Genomic DNA, 6,180 nt, shown 5'->3' on the forward strand with positions numbered 1-6,180 from the left:
AGGCTCCAGGCTCTGAGCCATCAGCCCAGAGCCCGACGCAGGGCTCGAACCCGCGGACCACAAGATCGTGACCTGGCTGAAGTCGGACGTTTAACCGACTGCGCCACCCAGGCGCCCCGGGACACAATTTTAAATAGATTGGTAGAAGAAGGCCTCACTGGGAAGTTAATATTTGAGTAAAAACCTGATGGAAGTGAGCAAGCAGGTCACATGGTGGTAACTGGGAAAAGCAGTTGTAGGCAAAAGAAATAGCTACTAGTGAGGCCCTGAAGCAATGATGTTCCTAGTGAAGGCAGAAGGCACAGCTGGGCATGGGGGGCCAGGAGGCCGGTATAAGTAATTAGGCTTTTACTAAATGAGACAGAGAGTCTTTGGAGAGCTTTAATCTCTGATTTATGTAGGAGTATCAGTCTGTCTTGGTTTACTTGAGCCAATACTCTTACTTTTTTTTTTTTTTTTTTTTTTTTTTGGTTATAAGAATTGGGTTTCTGTTGCTTGTAATTGAAAATTTTTTCTAGTTTATTTTTCTGTCTTGTGTTAATTGTATCTGGAATTTAGCTTTAACTGTGGCACCCAAAAACATATTCCCAATAAGCTGCTATCTTGTAAGTGACCCTCTCCCACACAGTAGTAGACTAGTTCCTGTTTTGAAGTGAGACCAGTGGTCTTTCATAAGTTTTTTGCACAAGTACCCCCCCAAACAACTGAAAAACTATACTCACTTCCACATTTTCAGGTTGATATTGAAAAGTTTTCATCATAAGCTTAAATATTTGCCAAGGTTGTCATTTCTAACATATTGTAAAGAATGACTTTTTTTAATGTTATTTTTTATTTTTGAGACAGAGAGAGACAGAGCATGAACAGGGGAGGGGCAGAGAGAGAGGGAGGCACAGAATCGGAAATGGGCTCCAGGCTCTGAGCTGTCAGCGCAGAGCCAACGCAGGGCTCAAACTCATGGACCTCGAGATCATGACCTGAGCCAAAGTCAGACGCTTAACCGACTGAGCCACCCAGGCACCCCAAGAATGACTTTTAAAAAAAAAAAAGATTTTATTTTTATGTAATGTCTACAACCAACATGGGGCTCAGATCCACAACCCGAGATCAAGTCACATGCTGTACCTACTAAGCCAGCCAGGCGCCCCAAGAATGACTTTTTAATAGGTGATTACATAACTTTTAAATCTATTTAATAAACACTGCCTATATTAATTTGAAATTTACCATCATTCATTTAAAAATACATAAACAGAGGCCCCTGGGAGGCTCAGTCGATTAAGAGTCTGACTTCAGCTCAGGTCATGATCTCATGGTTCATTGGTTCGAGTCCCACATTGGGCTCTGTGCTGATAGCTCAGAGCCTGGAGCCTGCCTCGGATTCTGTGTCTCCCTCTCTCTCTGCACCTCCCCGACTCACGCTCTGACTCTGTCTCTCAAAAATAAATAAACATTAAAACATTTTTTTAATTTAAAAATACATAAATAAGTTCTTTAATAGTGAAAATTTGTTTTCTTTTTCTTTTTAAATCTGAGTATAGTTGACACACAATGTTGCGTTAGTTTCAGGTGTACAGCATAGTGATTGGACAGGTTTATACAAATGTATACATTATGCTATGCTTACCACAAATGTAGCTACCATCTGTCACCACACAACCCTATTACAATACCATTGACTGTATTCCCTGTACCTTTTATTCAACAGTGGGAAATTTTTAATCGCATTCTTTTTTTCTTCTTGAGGCCATATTTCTGTTCCACTTTCCCCAGAAAAATGTTGTCCTACTGAAAATAAAGGCAGTCCTCATTTAACACAGTGGTGCAGGACCTAAAAATGCGCCAGATTACCGGGCAAAGTAATATTAATAATTAGTGGGAAAAATTTTAATTGTGACCTTAAAACATTCTTTTGTAAGAACATTAAAAACTGTTTTACTGTCAGTTACAAATATATAGGAAAATGAAAAACATAGTAAGATCAGTATTCGTACAGTGCAATTAGAAATATTGAGAATTAAAGTATTTCTTTGTAGAAAATACTATCTTGAGTAGTTTCAACAGTTCTTGCTTTCTTTTGTCATATAACTTAGAATACAGAGAGACCATCTTTCTATGCCCTAGTGAATTGTCATACTTTTTTCTAAGTTTGGATCAGTTTCCAACATTTTATCCTTTGCCTTGTCAGCATTATGAAGAATCTTCACGAGTTCCTGTAATATGAAGTTTTTTGCCAGCATCACTTCTTCTGGGACATCCTCATTCCTTTTGTCAACAACCGCTTTCCTCACTTAAGTCCCTAAGTTTGCCTGCAGCAATTTCCACGGACTGTATATCTAGACTCTCTCGGATGGTGGCAGTGTTAACATACCCTTGGTCAGCTGTTTCTTCTAGTACTTCATTATGTTCTATTCAAATTTCACGTGTGGCATTATCCTTTTCAACTATTTGCTGAGTTTTCATTTTTATTAGCCAATGTCCTCTTTCAGTGATCTATTTTTGTAAAATAATACATTTGTCACTGGCAGATAACGAGGTAAAACAACCACAGGCTTTGCCGTCTGTGTGTCTTTGCTGCTTGAACTGAATAACAGATGCACAGTGACCAATCACCAACGACTTTGAAAGAAGAAATATGATTGGTCACTGATAATGATGCTCATCTGTTATTCATGTAGTGACTTGTAGATTGAGGAGCTGGGGGCGAAATTTGTATTTTGTGCAGTTACAGTTAATATACCATAGTGATTGAAATTTGAACCCTGTTTAGGGGATTGGTGTTATTTAAGCATGGTAAGTGAAATTCATGCATGTTGGGTCCATTCAAATAAAGAATTATCTGTATATTTTTATACTTGAAATTTTTTTTTATTAATCACCTCTTAAATTTGCAACAAAAACATACATAAATTAAAATTTAAACTATTTTGTGTCCTGGATTCTTAAGTAGAAAAAAAATTATGGGCTGTTTAACATTACAATTATTATAATTGATCAAACAACATAAATGTGTTTAAATTAAAAGTAAAAATTTCAAAAATTATTTCAGTCTGATGAATTGGGCTATTTTCTTTTCATTAGACCATATATCATTGACTAAGTATTGCTTACTGTTGGAATGAGACAGAGTTTAGAATCAATGACATCCTTGTTTTTCATTTCCACAGATAAAATCCCTGAGAAAATGTGTTCACACAGACAAACAGATGGAAATGAGAGGAATTTTATTATAGCAGTGCCACTCATTTTGTGGATTCTTTCCAAGTTATTTGTCAAAAATGCTCTTTGACATTTGCTAAAAACAAGGAATTTGAAAACTTCTGACTTGCGAAAGTAGTTGTTACCCAGTCATTAGAACGTTCACTCTCTTATTTTCCAGGAGGCCTACCAAAAAGGCTTTGCCAGATTTATCAGCTTCTGGGCAGCCAATTACACACCTGTGTTGATTGTGTAGGTACAACTCCTAAGGACAGTGTTCACATTGCACTCTACTTGAGGGGAATGAACTGGAATCGGTCAGTGCACAACTGTCACAGCTGTATGTGGTGGCCTTATAAATTATGCCTACTAAATAAGCGTCCAACTTCAGCTCAGGTCACGATCTCATGGTCCGTGAGTTCGAGCCCCGTGTCGGGCTCTGGGCTGATGGCTCAGAGCCTGGAGCTTGCTTCTGATTCTGTGTCTCCCTCTCTCTCTGCCCCTCCCCCGTTCATGCTCTGTCTCTCTCTGTCTCAAAAATAAATAAAAAAACGTTAAAAAAATTAAAAAAAATAAATTATACCTACTATTTACTTAGCAACTTATTTAATCCAGTATGTAAATGAAGTATGCAAAATTTCCTGTATATATCCATCATTTATACACACTGATAATGATATCACAATTAGCATATCAAACATTTAATGACATAGCAGTATTTAGTGGAAAGATGTACTAATATGGTAAAAACAAATAAAATAGTTATTTTTAGAAACCAAGAGTCTTTTAGAAAGTGAAGTGTGATGTCAAAAGGCATCCAACTCCATGCCAAGCTCAATATCTGCCAAGAGTCATTTATATCTCATCTCCATGGTGGCTCTTTATTTCCTTAAGACTTGAATTCACAGATGGCACATTTGTTTCCTCGAACAGTGTCATTAATTTATTTAATTTATGAATGCTAATTATATGTTTCTGAGTGCATCAGATCTATTAGCATTGCAGTGGTCTCTTTGATAAAGCATGTGGTAAAGAGGAACTGCTCTGGCAGTGCCCTACAGGACCTGTTCTTCCCTTGGCAAGTTGAGGCAGTCTAACATATACTAAGATACACTGTGTTTGGCCTTTTTAAAAAATGAGATATAATTGACATGTAACTGACATACACTGTTAAGCAGTAATTCATAACCAGTAAATATCAGGCAATGGAAGCAAGAGTTTAGTTGGCCTATACAGCAATCTGAATAACTGCACAAATGACAATACAGTGAATTCTATTATTCAAGAATCATTTATCACATGACATTATGATTCTGGAAGCCCCTACTCCTTGCCTGGGTGGCTCAGTCGGTTGGGTGTCAGACTTTGGCTCCTGTTTTGAACTTGCAATTTGTGAGTTTGAGCCCCTTGCAGCTGTGCTGACAGCTCAGAGCCTGGAGCCTGCTTCAGATGCTGTGTCTCCCTCACTCTGCCCCTCCCCCCGTCTCAAAAATAAATAAACATTAAAAAATGTAGAAGCCCCTACTCTTAGTTAGGTGGAGTCTGTAATATTTTCTATGCATCAAACTTGGCATCAGAGCCACAAACTTCAGGACAAATATGGAAAGAATGCCCCCTCTTCAATCAGTCACAATAACACCAAGAATAACATCACTATCAGTTGTGAAGGACAAGCTGTCTATAATTACAATTTACTATAAAGTTCATAATTTTTTTAAGAAATGTTTACAATTACGAATTTCCAAATTGAGGTTTTGATGGAGAATTAAGTGTAAATACCCTTTCCTTATAATAGCTTTCATATGTAACATTTTTATGCCACATCCTATGCACTCTCACATTTGTAATTTTATTTTATCCTTCCAATAATGTTATGTTGAGAAAATATTGGCATTTTCTGTTTTACATATCAGAAAACTAAGGATCAGAGAAATTTTGGTACTTCCTTAAGGCTATATGTTATAAAAGTGGCAGAGATGAAACTTCAGCCTGAAACAAAAATCTCATATACTTTTCCTCTCTATCAAACTGTTTACCTGAGGTTGAAATAGTGAACCTTTTGTTTTTCTTCCATTTTGGGTCCAACATCCATTCTTCTAACTTTGCAAAAGAATCACCTGATGCCCTTGTTAGAATACAGATTCCTAGGTCTCCCCCCAGAGACCTGGTGGTGTTTGTGGGATGCTGCATAACTATGATCCCACATAATTCAGTTGAGACTGACCTGCAGAATTAAACTAAAACCACCCAAACGAGAACAAGCAGATGCTACTTATTCAGATTTTGCTATAGCAACAGAGTAAGCCCCCATTACTTGCCTTTGGGAGAGGCTCAAAGGCAGGCAGGGGAGTGGGAAAGCTTTATAAAACTGAAGAAAAGGGGGAAGGTATGTTCGGATTGGAGGTTGTTGGCCTGGGAAAGCTAGAGGCAGGCTACTAGAGGCAAGGGGTGTTTTATGTGATTGGTTTGGGGAGCAGTTGGCTTTCTCTGGTTGCTCCTGAGTTGGAAGTCCAGCAAAAAGAGGGACCTTGGCAGTCCTTGAGGATGTCCTAACTGTTCTGGTCCAGATGCAGAGGTTATGGTTTGGCTTCCTGAGCTTCTTACGTGGTTCAGAGTTGTGTTGTCATACATAGTTTGGCCATTGTCCATTTGTATATTCTGTCTCTCGGACCATACTTTGAGAAACACACTGGGCCTCTGATGTTCATTTCATCCTGGTCCCTTTCCTCCCTTAACATGGCTAGACTGTCAGCTCCCTAAGAGCTCTAATTACCAGTGCCTAGCCCTATCAGACACTCAATAAAAACTTGCAAATGAATGGATGGATGCCGTCTGTGTAGCACATGGACGTCTTTATATGACTGGACTTGCTGTCATCAGGAAGAAAGACTGGAGGCTGCTTCTTCAGCTACTCTGCTCTAAATATGTGAACTTGAATCCTTGACCCTGGCTGCTCTCAGTTTATCTTAAAGCTTCCAGGTT

This window comes from Prionailurus bengalensis, chromosome C1 (assembly GCF_016509475.1).
Source record: "Prionailurus bengalensis isolate Pbe53 chromosome C1, Fcat_Pben_1.1_paternal_pri, whole genome shotgun sequence".
In the NCBI taxonomy this organism is placed as follows: Eukaryota; Metazoa; Chordata; class Mammalia; order Carnivora; family Felidae; genus Prionailurus; species Prionailurus bengalensis.